Here is a 19,087-nt window from a genome sequence, read left to right on the forward strand (position 1 = left end):
AGCACTTTTGTATGGATTTTCTCCTTTGATCTCAAAAAGTTATTATCTCTAATTGGCCAATAAGCAAACAAGATAAGTCATCCAAAGCCACACCACATATTTTTTTCTGATATAGGTGTACTGTATAGACGATTTGAGAAATATGGGGGAACAGAAAATATTTATTACTCCCAAAATACCACCAATTGGATAACCACCATGAAAGTTTCGGTATACATCCTTCTAAGTCTAGTTTTTTATGAATCTGTATGCAAGAATTTGTATAGGGCCTTGTATTTTTCCTAGCTACATTGGGATTGTATCATACATACTACTTCATAACCTTTTGCATTCAGTAATACGACACTGGCTTTTCCTACACCATTAAACCCTCTTAGGAGTTACTCTTCATGGCTATATAGTATTCCATCATGGTTGGTAAAGAATCCATTCAGGAATAAGTGACAAATGGTAAACAGAGGAAAGATGGTCCAATCAGTGATAATTCCTTCTCCTACTGTAACTCTTTTACTCCTCACAACTGCCATATAAACCAGCTGATACTATGTCCACTTTCATAAATAAAGAAACCAAGAGTCCAATAATTTAAATCATTAGCTACAGGCCACATACCTATTAAAACAAAGCTGGAATTTGAACCCAGGTCTGCAGGAAGGCATATAATGCACAACTTATATCATTGTGTAATGACAGCTGTACATATTTAGCGTTTTATTCTGAAGAAAGGTCCTTGGGTTAGCACATCATGTAGAGCCTTCGAGATTTTTGAGGTGTGACAGTTTCTTTAGGAAACAGCATCTAGGAGAATCCATGGAACCAAGAGAAGGATCTGGTGACACAGACAAGTAGAGATGCCAAGTAATGATCAAGAGCAACCTCTGGGCCAAAGAAATACCGATCCAGAAATTATTTCCTGGTTCATGAGAATTCTTTTGGTCACAGAGAGTCAAATTTAAACTTAGCAGAGATGGTTGCATCTTATAAAGAGCAAATGCAGGAGTCGGGAACGGGTTGATTTCCATCTTTAAGGCAACAGCATTTAGGATGAATTCCTAAGCCATGTGTCTATTGGACTGTGTGATTACCCTTGAAGTGAGGATTTAGGGCAATTTCAGAAAAAAAAAAAAAAAAAAAAAAGATGTTCTTTAAAGTTCTCAGGAGAGATGGCTTGAGAATGATTTCCCTGGTGTAATACTGCTTACCCTTTTCACTCACCCCCTCCGGCTTAGTCAGCTAGTTTCTCACTGACGTTCTCAGTTCCAGGAGCTGAGTCCCAGAGGGGAATGGAAAAGATTCCTGGCATATACATTATTAGATCAGAAGAATTTCAGGATGAGTAAGAATAGCCTACTACCCTGTGTCTTGACCACAAAAAGATCCCCCCAAAGAGAAGGCAATCAGCAGCTGTGTCACTTTTCTGTGGCTTCTGTAACGTGTTGCCATGAAGTAGGAGGCTTAGAATGACAAATTTATTCTCCTCATCGTCCTGGAGGCCAGAAGTCCAAAATCAAAGTGTCAGCAGGGCCACACTCCCTCTGAAGTTTGTAGGGGAGAATCTTCTCTTGCCTCTTCCAGCTTCTTGAGGGCCCCAGATGTACCCTCAGCTTGGGGCTGCTTCTTTCTAGTCTCTGCCTTTGTCTTCACATGGCTTCTCCTCTTTGTCTGTTCCTCTTCTGTCTCTTATAAGGACATGTCACAGGATTTAGGGTCCACCTGGATAATCCAGGATGATCTCATCTGGAGATCCCTTGCAAAGATCCTTGTTCCACACAAGGTCACATTCACAGGGTCTGGGGGTTAGCTCATAGATGTATGTTTTTGGCGGCCATCATGCAACCCTCTACAGTGAGGGAAACTTAGGTGTCCATGTGTCCCTGAGAAAGAGCCACTGAGTCCTCCTGGGTTTAGACTTTGGGTAGGGTCTTCTTTCCTGGATAAAGTATTGAGAAGGACAGAAGAGTTCAAAGCCAAAGAGCTGTTCGGGTTCCACAAAGAGCTGTTCAGGTTCTCTGTCAGTCTTTGAGTTCCCAAGTTCTAGATTCAGCATAATGAGGCTGGCCCCAGAGGGGCATTGAGACAGGTAAGGGAAGGGAAATCGTGCAAGAAGGGAAAGGCTTGTGTGGCAAATACAATGTAGGGCCAGGTCGGGCAACGACCACCTCAGCAGATTGAGGCCTGGAAATGAAAGCTTACCAAAGACCCAGGTCCCACATTCCCAGCCTGTGTCCCAGCTTGGCACAGATGGCACAGCCCTGAACTTTGACTCTGGGCAAGAGGGCGCTGCTGGAGAAGGTGAGCTTTCTGTCCCACCAAATGAGGAGACAGTCAAAATAGAAACTGAAGATGTACTTTTTTTTTTTTTTTTTTAACTGTGTTAGACAGGGTTCTATAGAAAAACAGAACCATTCGTGGAGGGAGAGAGAGAGAGAGAGAGAGAGAGATTGATTTTAAGGAGTTGGCTCATGTGACTGTGGGCCCAGCATGTCGGAAATCTGTAGGGCAGGCCAGCAGGCTGGAGAATCAGGTGAGAGCTGAGGTCACAGTCTTGAGTCCTAATTCCACAAGCCAGCAGGCTGGAAACAGGCGGGGTGTCTATGCTACAGTTGTGAGAGAATCCGTTCTCTTTGGAAAACCTTAATCTTTGCTCTTAAGGCCTTCAACCGATTGGATGGAGCTCACCCACATTTTGGAGAAAAATCTGTTTTACTCAAAGTCTACTGTTTTAAATGCTAATCATATCCAAAAAATGCCTTCACAGCAACATCTGGCCTGGTGTTTGACCAAACAACTGTGCACCATAGCCCAGCCACATAGACACATAAAATGAACCAGCACATTTATACACTGGAGTGTGGACTTGGAATCTAGACTTGTTCTTCAAACATTTCTGAGCACCTGGCAAGGGCATGGTATTGTGCCATGTGCTGGAGATAGGAAAGTGGATGGGATAGCTGTGGCCCCTACTGTCACCAAGTTTATAGTCAACCCTTCAATCTAGACCAAACCAAGGTGGCAGTTACAACATCCAGAGGTGTGGACAGGCAGTTGAGAGAACACCCAAGGGGCCTCACTTGATGTTCTGGAAGTCAGAGAATTTCCTTCAGACTTGGAAGAAAATAGGTGTGAACCAAGGGAAGTGAGGAGGGAAGAAGGACAAACATCCCAGGCAGAGAGGAAGCTTAGAGTGAAAGAAAACCATGGAGTTTGGAGAAACTGAAATAAAGTCATTATGGCTGGAAAATAGAATGTGAGTCTCATGATCATGGAGAGAGGAGGTCAGAGGAGTGAGCTTGAGGATGGACTGACCACACTTGCACCTCCACTGAGATGTTAGAGAAGTCACACCTTACATTAAGAGTGCTGGGGAGCTACTGAAGACTATTGAGCTGGGGAGTAATATGGTCAGACTTACCTTTTGAAAAAAGAGCTCTGGCTGTTTTGTCTAGGTAAGTTGGAGATGGGGGTCAGGGCTGGGGCCAACAGTTGTTGCAGGATCTCCATGAGATGTAAGAATGGCCAGAGTTAGGGTAGTGATAGCAGGTGAACACACAAAGTATTTACAAGAGTACAAGTCAACCAAGATGATATTTGTTCCATTTACAGATGGCTGTTTGGGCTTGGGCAGATCATCAGGCAGAAACACTTTTTTAAAAAATATGTATTTATTTATTTGAGAGAAGAGAGAGCAAGTGAGCATGAGAGAGAGGGGCAGAGGAAGGAGGAGAGAGAATCTGAAGCCGACTCATCTCTGAGCATGGAGCCCTACACTGGGCTCCACGCTGGGCTTTATCTCATGACCCTGAGATCATGACACTTAACCCACTGTGCCAGCCATGCATACCAGGCAGAAACACTTTTAAATTTGTAATCTCATGTGGGGATGGAATTTGACAGCCTTACCACCATTTAGCATCTCTGATTATCTTTCTACCAGCCTTTCCTCTCTCTCCCCATTCTTAATTCTTGTGATTAGAATTAGTGATCTTCCTTTCTCACATGGTTCATGTCTAGTTCAGAGTAAAGTGGTTCTTTGTGTTTTTTTTTTTTTAAAGCTTGTTTTATGAATTAACTTATTACCAAAAAGGAAGAGAGATAGATAATCATGTCAACGTGAAATTTTCTATATCCTTCAATCCTTGCAGGGTTGCTCTCATCGTTGGGAGAACCCCTTCCCCATCCCCCTCCATCCCTTCCCAGATGCTGGAATCTTCCCAGCTTTACCTCACTTCCACAGCCCCTTGCCTTTCATTGAGAAGATGAAAATTGGAGTGAATTGTAATTGAATGTTATTCAACCTTTCCATATTAAAGTGAACATGAGATCAAATTGTTGGTTTTTCCAAACTTTATGTCATTTTGTATTAGATTACTTTCCTCATGCCAGGACATAGAGCTCATATGAACCCAGAATGGAAGGAATCTTCAAATTTTGCCAAGTCTATAATGTGAAGAAAAAAAAAATTAAGTGAGGTGCATTTGAACGTGAATGAAACCCCAGCTCTGCCTTGACAGCAGGATGAAATGAACTCAACCCGCACTTGGCATTTGGGTTGCTAATGTCCCGAACTACACTTCGCAAGCGGTCCGAATTCTACCAAACCAAAAACACGTTTCGCCAGATGCTTCCCCCACTCATTTCCAATATGTGTGCTTTGTGTGGAATGAAATCCATATGTTTCTTATCCATTTACACTTAAATCATCAAGATGTTACTCAATGATGCCTTTGTGATTTACAGATCTCTTCAGTCTTCTTTTTAATTTGAAAAAGGAAGATCATATTTTGCAAGTGTAGACTTGAAACCACAAATTTGTACAATGAAGAGAAATGTTTGTCTGCTGTTTTCTTTCTTTTCTCTTCCAAGCTTCAAAAGAGGCATTGCCAACTTGCAAACACATGACTTCCAGAAGCATCTATGCCAACCGCTTGCGCCTAAGTCTCCATGTCTCTCTCATTACTACCATGGTCTCTTGTCATGGGAAAGTGTGTGTATGTGGGGTGGGGGAGGGGATGAAGAGAAACTAATTTAGAGAGAAATTGGTAACAAGGGAAAAAAAGGAAGGAAGTTACAAAGGGAGGGTAGAAGTAAAAAATCTTAAACTTTGGAGCACGTGGGAAATGCATATATTCAGAGGTGAAGGAAGAGAAAACAGGCTTAAGGAACAGCTTAAGGCAGCCAACTACTTAATCATCCACTTGTTAAAAATATATTTGTGTAGTGCTTTCTATGTACCAGACTCTGGCAAAATAAAGATGGTTGCAGATTCTTTGGTGCCTTCCCCATCAGGAGGGCCCCGTTTTCTCTACTTGAATTGGAGGTGGCGTGGAGCTACTTTGCCCAATGCAGTTTGGTGGAAATGACGTTATGCCAGCTCTGGACTTAGCCTTTAAGGGACTAGTACCTACCGCGTTGGCCTCTAGAACCTAGCTGCCATGCTGAGGCCGGGTGTGTACCAAGTGAGCAGCCCAGATGACTGCCAGCATCTGCTGCCAGCCTTTGAGTAGCCATCTTGGACATCCAGCCCATTCTAGCCTTCAGACATAAAGATTGCATTAGCATTTCATCACCCTCTTTCTTTAAGAACAAAAAAGGTGCCTTTCTGAAAAAGTCTTGTTCACATCGGTGGCCAGAAGTATTTGCTTATACCATGGTGACTTTAAGATGAGTCTTTAAAAATTTCATGCCATCGTTGGCATGTATAAATGATATACATTCTTCTGGACTGTGAATCTTTTCCTTTTAATGACCCTATGTCCCATTAATTGTTTTTCTCTTTAGGATAGTCTGGAGGAAGGGATTTGAAGAGAAGTCTTGAAATTACCAAATTTCTCAATAGAATTCCATGACACTGATAAAGCACTGACACATGAGAGGCATAAAATGTGTTCTGTTTTTAAGGTTCTTCCACATATTGAACTATGAATTCTTACATTACCATAAATGTGGTCATCATTAATGCTGGTTTCCAAATATTCTAATTCCTCCCCCTTCTGGTTACTTCCCCCTTCTGCGAGATTGCCTCTCCTGGCTCCCCCCATGGTAGGGAATGACTAGCTCTGGCCAATGCATTGTGAGTATAAGTAAAGGATGCCACTTTATGACTGGAGTATTTCCTTGCCCCACTGAGACCCTCTGGAGATCTCTTTGCTTTCTGCCACTGTGACCATATAAATGTTCTAGAAAGTGCTGTCTCCCAGAGTGAAAATGATGACAACATAGAACAGAGCCCCCACCCAAGTCTCAGAGGCTGAACAGCATGGAAGAAATTAAAGAAAGCCTTGCAAAGACTAAAATCCAATTTCAAACCAGCTCAATCCCCCATTGGATTAAGGGATCTGCTTCCATGTTACCCAACTCCAAGGGGCCAAAGAGAATTCTTTTGAAGTTAGATAAGATCATCCAGAAATTTCACAATTTTTTTTTCATAAACAATGTTTCAGGTTCAGTAAAAATCACCAGGCATACCAAAAATAGGACCGAGAGAGAGAGAAACAAACAAACAGAACCCCCACACAATACTGGAACTTCCAGATGCATACTTAGAGAAAATTATGATTAATATGTTAAACAAAACAGATGACAAAACAAAGAATTTTACCACAGAATTGGAATGTATAACTTCAATGCAAATGGAATTAAATAGAAAATCAGGAAATTAAAAAAATATATAATATCTGAAATTAATTATGCAATAGACGTGATTGCTAGCAGATTACACAGCTGAAGGGCAGATTAGTTATCTGGAAAATTTGTCAGTGGAAAATAACCAAACAAAAGCAGGGAGAAAAGATTATAAACTACAGTTTTGCGTGTGTGTGTGAGAAATTGAAAAGGAGATAAATAAATGAAAATAAACACAAACAATAATTTTGATGTATTAGAAGGCTTGATATTATAAAAAATGACAACTTCTTTAAATTGAACTTTCAAGTCAATACTCCTAAATGAAAATCACAAAGAGTTTGTATTTATGTGTGTGGAAATTGACAGGTTGTTATTAAAATGTATGTAGAAATGCAAAAGGCCAAGAAGAGCCAAGTTTACGTTCAAGAAGAACAGAGTTGGAAGACTTGTAGACCAAATTTCAAGATTTATGATAAAGCTATAATTTTTGAAATGATATGGTATCAGTGCTAAGGTATATAGTTTACATTAGTACAACTTCTTTTGGAAAAATAGATGAACGGAAAAAAAAGAGAGAGAAAGAAGAGGAAAAAAATGATAAAATGGAAGCAAAACGTCCAGTAGAAGAAGGATGGTCTTTTAAATATCCATAAGGACATCTGCATTAGAAAAAACAATTTTCAACTCGTACCGCACTCCATACACACAAATTAACTGTAGGTGAGTTGTAGTACTAAATGTGAGAGGTGAAAGTGAACAGCTTCTGGGAGGATAACATAAGCTAATTACCTTTGTGATCTAGGTAAAGATTTCTTAATTAGGACTTAAAAATATTAACCATTAAGAAAACCATTGAAAATAGGATGGCTTAAGGAACTTCTATTCCTCCCATGACACCACAAAGTGGGTGAAAGTGCATGCCACACAGTGGGAGAAGATATCTGTAATACATATATTTGACGAGGGACCCTCGAGAAATCAATTTTCTAAAATTTAGACAACCAAATAGAAAAACAGGAAGAATTGAACAAATGCTTCAAAAAAGAAGCTCTCGGGGCTCCTGGTGGTGCAGTCAGTTAAGCATCTGATCCTTGGTTTCAGCTCAGGTCATGATATCAGGGTCATGAGACTGAGCCCCATGTTGGGCTCTACGCTCAGCGAAGTCTGCTTAAGACTCTCTGCCTCCCCCCACCACTCGCACACGCGCTCGCACTCTCTAAAATAAATAAATAAATCTTTAAAAAAAAAAAAAAGAGAGAGAGAGAGAAGCTCTCAACTTGGATGACATGCCAAGATGCTGCATCTCAGTGGAGTAGGAAAAATGCAAATTAAAGTAAGAGGGAGTAGCACTGCTCACCCACTAAGACTAAACAAACAAACAAAACTGACTATACCAAGTGTATTGAGGATGAGGGGTCATCAGAACTCTCACTTTCCCACACAGATAGTGGGAGTATAAATGAGTATGATCACTTTGGAAAAATGTTAGGGGGTTATTAGTAAAGCTAAAGGTACATGTACCCTTTGATTAGAAATTGCACTCCTTCTTTGTACATTAGTGGATTGGGCAGTAAATGTCATGTAGAAGAATATTCGTATGCTCAAATGCCAATCCACAGTAGAATGAATAAATTGTGTATCCATACAATAGGATGCTATGTAGAAATGAAAATAAATACATGAATTACTGCTAGGTACACACACACACACACACACACAAATGAGTCTCACAAATCAAATATTGAAAGAAAGATGCAGATACTACAAAAAGCACAAATTCCATGATTCCATTTATTTCAAGGTCAAAAAGAGGCAAATTGAACTCATACTGGTGGTAGTCAGATAGCTATTACATTTGGGGAGTAGAAGGAGCTGGCTAGGAGGGATGAAGGGGGAGTTTTGGGGTGCTGAAAAATGTTCCATTTCATGATTTGTATGGCAGTTACATGGGTTTGTTCATTTGTGAAAATGTATCAAGCTTTACCGTTGTAATCTGAAAGTGTGTTATACTTCAATAAAAATGTTCAGTTAAAAACACTAAAAACTCTATAGGACAAATGCATCCAGTTACTGAAAAGCTTCATTCTTGTCAGCGAATCTACAGTGCTGGATACTGAATGTGGATTCAATTTTAATATTATTCTCATCGAGCCCTTTTGCAAAGTAGAGGAGTAATAAATGCTTATTTAAATGCCTTCTGTGATGCAACCAGTAACATGTCAGAAGTAATGAAGTAAGCTGTAAAATAAGGGAAAAAAAAGGAAAAAAACCTTGTGGTCCTTTTACATTTTTATTTTGACTTGGCTCTTTGCTGGGTATAAATATGGAAACTAAAAAAGATAAATTTGAGGGCTTTAGAGGAAAATTTTCATTTGAACAATGGAATCAATTTATTGCTTGTACATTTCTGGTACATTTCTGTGGCTTTGTTATGTAATGATCATCATAATAATTCTTTACAATTCTATAACATATTACTGCTCAAAGCACACAGTCTCAACTTTAATTCCGCCCCACTTTATTTTAAAAAACTGAGGCAATTCAATGTTGAATCATCTCCACCATAATTCTGTAAAGTGGGCTGGAAACAATGACTCTACTTCCTTTTAGAGACGAGAAAACCACGATGCAGGAGAAGTTAACCTACTTGTCCAGGATCACACACAATCTAGCAAAGTGCAGATGAAGGCCCAGATGCAAATGTTGTAACATTGTCAGGTACTGGTGTTTTCCACTAAATTCATCTTTTCTTCCTCTCTGCCCTGATTTGGGTTAAGAAGATTTAGGATCATCAGTTTCAAGTCAGGCCTGGCAGAGATGGACCAGTGACAAAAAGGGAAGTTGTATCACTGGGCACAGTTGAACTGAGGTGGCTGAAGAGCCGGATTGAGGCAAAATTGGGCCCCAACTTGCATGACCAAATCATAAGCCAAGACATAGAAAAAAGATAGTCACTATACCATAGTTTTCATTGATTAACAAAAACCAGAATGTGAAAAATATGTAGAACAAGATACTGAGAACGCAGTCCCAAACGATGCATCTGTTTCTTAAAAGGTTCTACTGTTTCATGAAACCAAAACTTATAATCTTCTAACATCACCCCACCTCCCTTCTAGTTCTGTGTTTCTGGGAAATTACTGGCAGAGCTGCACTGTGGAAATTTTGTGTTTCCTGGGGAACAGGAGCAGGAGAGGGATCATGTGAAGAAAACTTCAACTCTGCATCAAAATCCAAGAGAGTCAGAAAAGACCTTTTAGACTTTCAACTGTCTAGCCCTGTGGCTATTCTCAAAGGGCCTTGACTCACAGTCCTTGCAGAAATGTGAACTCCCAATTCCCCATCACTCCATCTCTGTCTACCCTTAGATGGGATAGGAAATGACACTACTGTAAATCACATATCTCCCCTGCATCCACGGATTTGGTGACCACAGATGAACGGATTGGGATACTTTGGGTCCATATTTTAGGTACTTTGAATTAATTATCCATGAGTACAAAGAATAATTTGACCAGTTGGACCTCTCTTACCCTCCCTCCTTACACAATGAGTCCTCCCTATCTCCAGCTTCTGGTTTCGTTGTCACCCATTTGCTCCGGAAACCAGACCGACCTTTTCTGCTGTCTCTGATACTTTCCATTTCCCCACCAGTTCTCATCTCAGGGACTGGAATCCTTTCCTGGAACCCAGCAGGGTCTTTATTTCCTCCATATTCTTGTAAGTTCCTGTGCCCTCTCTACCTCTTTGATGAGTCTTGAGGTTGAGGGTTGCACACAAACGAGGTAGGTCATTGTTAGGTTCCTGTTCTGAGACCTTACATTGGAATCTCCTTTGCCAGAGTCACTGCCTGTATCATTTATGATGGCAAGGAACAGGAAGAAATTAATGGTGGCTTAAGCAATACAGTCATTTTATTATCTTGCACCATGTTTGAAGGTAGATGGTTTCACCCTTGGTGTGGCCGATGGTTTGTGTCCTTAAGGACACAGACTCTTTCTATTCTTTCTTCTCTGGGATTTTGGCCAGTTACCTTTTCAGACTTGTCACCTCATGGTCAGAAGATGGCTGATGTAACTCCAGATGACACATTCTAATTCCAGCTACCCAGCAGGAAGGAAGGGAATGACACAAAGCCATTCTCCTTGAGAAACTGTTTTTGTTTGTTTGTTTGTTTTGTTTTGTTTTTACTCAGAATGTGAAGGTCCTCCAGTGTACTTCCTTTTGTGTCCCATGGTGGGAAATTAAGACATATTCCTGTCTGTAATTGATCATTGATGAAGGGAATTGGGATTTCCATGGCTGGTTTAGGCCAATCAAGAGTCATCCTAAATTCAGGATGGGATGCACTTCCTGGGGATGAAGATACCTCTATTGAACATTTGGAAACAAAATTGGGAGGGCATAAACTATTGGATAAGCATGGAACCATGAAGAACCAGTCTGAGGTGGGGCTTTGTACCCAGGTACTCTAGAACCTAGAGAGTAGGTTGAGCTCTTAGTTTTCTCATTTGCCCTGACAACTGCCCATTGTCAGGACACAATAGACATGGAATGCATGCATACATCATGCATGAAAGAATGCACACATAGAGGAATAAATGAATGGAGTAAGGGTATACATGCCTTTCTCCCTTATTCATAAGAGCCTTATCAGAACCTTCCTCTTTATCCTGGTATTTGCCTTTAGGAAGAGGCGACTTTGAATTCTGTTGTTGTCATGCATTTTATCATTTTGCCTCCCCTATTTATGATCCAAACTCTTCAGCTTTCAGAAAGCATGTCTCTATTATGTTCCTTTTTCTTAAGCAGGCTTTCCCTCATCAAATTCTTTCTCTTTCTTCACTGTTCTTCCCACTCAGCAGTGTTCCTGCCTCTCTGCCAGGGTAATGTTTCTTATTTTTTAAAGTCAAGTTCACTATGGTATATTTCAATTATACTAAACGTCACCACTCTTAGGTGTACAGCTTAATGCGTTTTGCTAAACAACTGTGAAATCACCCTCACTAACTAGATATAAAACATTTCTATCAGACTCAAAGGTCTCCCTTTGCCTCCTCTTGTTCCTTCGCATCAGTCTTCTTTTGATGCCCTTAGCCCTTAGAAACCACTAATCTGATCTCTGTTCCCATTGTTTTGCCTTCTCCCTGACATGATATTAATGAAATAATAGAGAAAGTAGCCTTTTGATTTTAGCTTCTTTCAACGAGCTTAATGCTTGTGATATCCATCCACATCCTTGCATCTATCAGTAGCTGTTTGCTTTCATTGCTGGAGTAGTAGTCCATTTTATGGATTAAACTACCATTTATTCATCCATCCACCAGCTGATAGACATTTACATAGTTTCCACTCTGGGGCTATTACAAATAATGCTGTTACGAACATTCACAAACAAGTCTGTGTTGACATATGTTTTGATTTCTCTTGGATACATAACCGGGAGTGGAATTGCTGGGTCATACCGGAGATTTATGTTTGCCTATTTAAGAAAATGGCATACTGTTTGTAAACTGGATATTCCATTTGACATTCCCTGCAATAAATATGAGGATTTGAGTTTCTCTACATCCTTGCCAACACTTGTATTTGTCTGTCATTTTTATTATAACTATCTACGGGACGTAAAATGGTTTTTCACTGTGGGGTTTTATTTTGCATTTTTCTAATGATGTTCAGCATCTTTTTTATGTGCTTGTTAGCTGTTTATACATCCTCTTCAGCGAAATGTCTGTTTAAACCTCCTGTCCATTTTTTTTAAAGATTATGTTTGTTTATTTATTTGAGACAGAGAGACAGAGAGAGAGAGAGAGAGAGAGAGAGAGAACAGGGGGAGAGGCAGAGGGAGAGAGGGAGAATCTTAAGGAGGCTCTGAGTTGAGCATGGAGCCTGATGCTGGGCTTGACCTCACGATCCTGAGATCATGACCTGAGCCAAAACCAAGAGTCAGAGGCTTAACTGACTGAGCCACCTATGCGCCCCAACTCCTGTCCATTTTTAGAGTGAGTTGTTTGTCTTCTTATTATGATTGTAAGGATATCTTAATATTTTGCATACAGATTTTTTATCAGAGTATGGGACTTGTAGATACATTCTTTCGATTTGCTGTGGCATGTCTTTCTGCTTTTATCATGGTAACTTTTTAAGCACCAAAGTTTCAGTTTTGATTGGAGAGGAGGATTGTGGCTGGAGAATGCAGGGTATTTCTCCCTCTTTCCATGTCTGTGACAATTCTAGCAGGGCCCACATCTCCTGCTGGGGTTCTAGCCTCTAGCTCTGATAATTCCACCTCCAACCTTGGGGTAGGAGTGGCTTCTTCTTGCTCCTCGCTGGGGAGTCTGGTCATAAACTTGAATGTTCACCACTTCCAACCTTTTTGCAATTAATTCCCCATTTCAAAAGTACCTGACTGTGGGCTGTTTTTCTCCCTGTATCCTCACTGAAACAACATTGCTGTTCCACGCGTTATCTTGACACTCTTGTATTGCCTTTTTATTGCCTTTTTCACATTGTCTAAATCCTCTTGTTAGGTGCCAAAGGCTCATAATAATTTGGCTCTTGATAGACCAACATATTACTGTTTTGCACCTTCTCCTGCCAAAAATACCCCTACCTTTTGTGCCATGCATGTCCCACTGTTCTTTGACTACATACTCGCTCTCCTTTTCTAGCCTGTGAGCAGTGGCCATATGCGACTCACGGTTTTTATTTCCAGACACAACAGAAGACCACTGCTCACCAGAGCGAAGAGTGGGTGATGACAATGTGAGAAATGTCAAGGTAGCTCCAAGTGGAGAAAAGCCATTTTTAGACTAGGTTTTAGTCAGCCAGTGGCTCTCCCAAGACAAGGAGGTTAGAAAGGTCCTCCCTCACCAGAGAACGGAGGATACTGATGTTAGCAGGAACATCACCCAGAGCTGCAGTGCTCAGAGCAGTTTGGTGTGCAATGTGAATGGAATGTGAAACGTCTTTGCTATTCTTGCTTTATCTACCATCCTCCCTCATTTTCCCCACTTACTCCTACACTGCACACACACACACACACACACACTTGCTATCTCTCTTTTCTGCCTGGAAAATGGTATTTACTCCTAAAAATTCAGCTCTTGTTTTTTTTTTTTTTTTTCCCCCTCTGAGAAGCTTTCTACAGATGGATCAAATAGAATTAATGGTTCCTTCTTCTGGGCTCCTCTAAGAATGTGGGCATATTCCTTATAAGCACTTAACATGTTGGCTGCAATTGGCTATTTGTGTGTCTGTCTCCCTCGCCAGACAGAGGGTCAGTTTTGTTAGGGGTGGGACCACATCACATGCCTTTTCTTCTGCAGAACTGACCCTCTGGCACAGAGGACTCTCAGCACATGCTTGTTGGGTCAATGAATGCAATCCCTTTCAGTATGATATACTTTTCAGAGAGAGGTTGTGACGAAAAAAAAGAAAGAAATGCTGAGAACCTGACCTTGGTTCTGTGGTGATTATTATCTAATTTCTGTAGAAGTGCGAGGTGAACTAGGTCATAGTAGCCCATTTCAACTCATCTTTTGGACCAGGAAAGTAATTCCGCAGTCATTTCCAGCATCTTCTATTGTTTCTATTAGTCATTTAACTTCTCCACCCTGAAATATGTACACATCACGATCACTGCCTTCCAAATTTTATTTTGAGGAATTTTTTATAGAGCTTTATATAGTCATCTAAAATGCTTTAATTTAGAAAATTGATATTCTAGAAAACTCTTCCCTTTAGGTATAATAAAAATAATTCTGAATAATGTTATCAGATTTGTCTTTCTTACTTAACTTGTAGTTTCACTTAACTGCTTTCTTGGTTCCTTGTCACCCATTGCAAAGACCCACCAGCAGGTCTTTAGGTTGAGCTAACCCTCCAGATTCACAGCTTATAGGATGCACCCAACTACTCAGAGGCTATGGGACAGGAGTTATAGTTTGCCAGCCAAGCATCGCCCAACATTTCTCTCAGTGAGGACTCTTGTGTGCATAGCAAGAAGATGAATTCACATCAAGCTTCTGCCCTGGCTTTAAAGCCTCATATCCCCAAAGTGCACCAATGTATCTTGTAACAACTCCAGAGGTATAGCTTCCAGGGCCACCGTAAGGGCCATGTCTTATTATAAGAGTTATCACCCAGGGAGGCCTCCAAACAGGGTACCCTAATTTGGTTCATTGATGGTTTTTCCCAGTCCAGATGTGAGCTACCCATCAGGGTCATTTTTACTATTATGAATGCTGCCTCAGAACACGGTTGACATTTTAATCTTATCAGGTGCTCAGAGAAGAGACTAATCAAAGGTTAAATTTTTACCTAGTAGGTGAGAAGATTTGGTTGATTAGCCCTTTGCCTGCACCCACAAACATAAAGGCCAGATTCCTTAGCACAATGTTCAAGAGCATCCCCAGCTGCTGGGGTGGGGTCCTTTCAGGTTTATTCACCCTCCTCTTCATTTTAAGTATTTGTCACATCTGACTTCTCACCGTTTTCTGGAAACACATTGTACTTTCAAATTGTCTAACCTTATCACCCCAAAGGTTTCTCCACTTACAAATGCTCCTCCTGAATCCATTTTTACCCTCTATTTTTCTAATTCATGTTTCCTTATGAAGGTCAAGACCAAATGCAACCCCTCTATTAAATGTCTCCCTGAAGTGACTTCCCAGGCAGACCAAGTCATTTTCATCTCTGCAACATAGCATTTTATTTACACCATGATTAGAATGGAGAAAGATAGAAAGAAAGAGAGAGATGCTGTCACCCTGAGTTTCAGCTAATTATACTTGCATCTTCAGCAGGACTGGCAGCCCCCAGAGCACAGGATGGTCTTCATCTCTGAGTCCCTGGACTTAGCAGAGGACGGGCATACTGTAGGCCCCCCAATTTTTAGAAAAGTCAATGAAATGGCATTGATTCCAATTATAGATCTCCCAGAAAACTTCTGAGCGCTGGTGAAAAAGTCCAAGCTCACAGTGTTTTGTAAAGGTTTATAATGATTGCAAGCACTTCTTGAGTACTTAATGTATGGCTACAGTTATCATTTCTTCAGTTAATCTTTGCTAAAGCCCTATGGAGAAGGCACTATTATTGTCCCCCTTCAACTGAAGGGGAAACTCAGGGTTAAGAAGGTTGAGTGACATGCCTGTGTTCACACAGCTATCAAGAGGAGGGACTGGAATTCAAACCCAGGCAGGCTGGTTACAGAGCCTGACTCACACCTCTGTTGTACTATCTCTCTTACACTTTGGGGGATGCCAGTGGGCAAGTTGAGGACCAAGAGGATTTTATTTTCATTTTCTGAAAAAGATGGCAAGTTTAGGCTGGTCACTCTGCCCCTCTCTGCCCCAGAATCTATGTACAACAATTTCAAGGTCATCTGCAAATTTCACCATGGATGGCCCACTGGAACAACTGTTAAGTTGAGTTAAATAAGCCATTTATTCTCTTAAATGGATACTCTATAGTGATTATTTCTGTAACATTTGTAAAATACACTGAAACACTTTGACTTGGCCTCTAACATCATTTTGTCAACTTGGGTCATTGTGATGGGAGTTTGATATTCTTAGGCAGCATATTCATAAGTGATTTCATACCCAAAGAAGCAAGAAAGGACTGAGTCTCAGAGTGCCAGGGATACATTTTTCCTAGTGTTAATGTCTATGTTATTGGGTTTGTGACTGTACAAATTATTATGTTAACAGAAACAGCCTAAATATATTTATCTGTGCTCCATTTGCCATGGTCTAAGAACAATAGCACCCATAACTTAAAGAGGTTGTCCAACAGTCTCCAGTCAAGGACAGAAACGTGTGGTATTTTATCCTATAGCTTTGATATTTTATTTTATTTTATTTTATTTTTTAAAGATTTTATTTATTTATTTGAGAGAGAGAATGAGATAGAGAGAGCATGAGAGGGGGGAGGGTCAGAGGGAGAAGCAGACTCCCTGCCGAGCAGGGAGCCTTATGCGGGACTCGATCCTGGGACTCCAGGATCATGATCTGAGCCGAAGGCAGTCGCTCAACCAACTGAGCCACCCAGGCGCCCAATATAGCTTTGATATTTTAAATCATATATTTTATCAACATTTATATCCACCAGGTACATTAAAATAAAAGCATCTTAATGATCTCTTGAAATATTTTGTCCAATTCAGTAAGTGGCATGAGTCTTATCCCTGAGACCTTAACAAGGATACCCAAGCAGGAGGATAGAATCTGTCCTGTTATTGAGGCTCTTCTAGAAGATTCTTTTTTTTTTTTTTTTCCTGGAACAGATGGGGTTTAGTTTTATTTGAAGGTATTTCTGAGCTAGTTTTCTTAGGAAGCAGGAAATTGAATAGTCTGTATCGGTTTATTGTTTATTTATTCAGGTATGTATAAAGCCCCTTTTATCAGGCTTTCTTCTGTGGACTAAACTATGACAGCACCTCCTTCACTGCTTCAGTATTGGGCCATTAAACTATTTTCTCACTGGCCTAACACTCCACTCCAGACCTAAGGAAATCTGTTTTCCTACACTTTGGGATAGTAACATACCTAGGTGTGGGGGAGGCAGGAAGATCATCAGTCAAATAAAAAGTAGGACTCTGAAATATTCTCCTTTCCTGCTACCTACAAACCTGACAATACCTGGGTCTGGTCTAAAAACACCAACTCCAGAGTGATGAAGACTTACTGCCTCAAGTGTGACTACCTATTGCCAGAGGGCTTTTAGGTCCAGGAAGAAAGGGAACAGGTGTTGGCTATTCCTGAATGTGGGCAGCAAATGGAAACTCTTCTATAATTCTTACATGATTCTGCATTTTTTGGGTAAGGACTGGGCCCTTGGGGAGTTGTTCAGGTCACCTTCATTTGTTTGTCCATAGCCTCTGTCTGTCTATCTACTTGTCATCTATCTACCCGTCTACCGATAATCTATCCATCTATCATCTATCTCATTTAGGGTAACTCCTAACATGGATGTAGCTGAGTGTGTTTTAACGCTGGTGTGTTTTAACTCTCTGGTGTGTTTTAACTCTGGTGTGTTTTAACTCTGGAGCCCTCAGGGCGACTTTGGATCTTTGAGTGTGTTTTAACTCTGGAGTGTTTTAACTCTCTGGTGTGTTTTAACTCTGGTGTGTTTTAACTCTGGAGTCCTCAGGGCAACTTTGGATCTTTGAGAACTGTGGTTTATGCTGGTACCAACAGTCACCACGTGGCCATAGAGAGAGGAAGGGAGTGGGGGGTTCTATGTACTTCATCTTTATGACACTCCATCTTGTTACTCACAGCTCATCACAAGGGTTCACTGAGGTCCTATTTCAAATTGGTCTTTTACAGATAATTTGCATTTTTGGCTTCATTGCAGGTTAAATTATAATATAGGAAGGTTCAGGGAGAAATCAGAATAACACTGGGGTATTTTTTTCATCAGACACATTGTTCTGGTTACAAATAAACCTCTCCTATATAGAGGGGTGTAAAAATTGGATTCAAGAGCATGATATAAAGAAAAAAATGAGGCCAATACATTTGGGTTAAATTAAGTAAAAAAAAAAAAAAGAAAGCTGTGCCCATTACACTTTTCTATTTTTCTTGTAGTATTATTATAAATTAAGTAGTCCAATCTCACAAATGAAACCTTATTTGTACAGCCTCCTTTTCCAGGGCTGTCAAAAAACTTAATTCCAGGGATTCAGCCGTTCATCCCCAGAGGACTCATCTGAGGAAAACCTTTATTTAGACCCTTCCTCCCCTATAGGCCTCACAGCAGAAGGCCAGTGATGACGTGGACTAGCTCCTCCTTTTCCCAAAATGCAACCTGTTCTGAAAGAGCACCATACACATGTATGGCATACAGAGCATAATAAATAATTTAACACAGATCCCCGAGGGGTTGACGGTTCATTTAAGAGTTTACAGGAAACATGTTTATTGATTGGTGTGTGCTTGAGTGTGAGCTGGGTGGAGTTTTACACAGACACTCAGAGTGGCCAGGGAACCAAGCGCTTGCCTAGCCCTTGAGCTTTGCTAAATGGGACGGAGATACTTGTGATGTCTCAGGTTGACTGTAATGAGGTCACCTCCTATCATGGCCATTTCATCTTGGCGTTGACTCATAGATGTTTCCAGTTAAATCTGATGCTCAAATCATCCAATTCCTCCGTTCCTCCATTTTGTTTCAGACCCACCAGTATCAGCTTGGCTTTACTTCCTTCTTTCTCTACCCCAGGCTCCTTGGTCGACAGGACATGTTTGCTTTCACTGGTAATCTCCTGTGTCTTCTTAGCAACCAGAGCCAGTGAAATACCGACTGGGAACCAACCATCATTGGCCTCCTTTGTTCTCTGAACACAGTTGGGGAGAGTCACCAGGATCCTTCAGCCAGTCACAGGAGATGCACTTGGCTATTCCAGACCTCCACCTCTTCCCTCCACGCCACTGCCTCATGGCACAGGTAACACATTGCC

Source organism: Mirounga leonina, unplaced genomic scaffold, assembly GCF_011800145.1.
Source record: "Mirounga leonina isolate KUSES-001 unplaced genomic scaffold, KU_Mleo_1.0 Mir_172, whole genome shotgun sequence".
NCBI lineage: Eukaryota > Metazoa > Chordata > Mammalia > Carnivora > Phocidae > Mirounga > Mirounga leonina.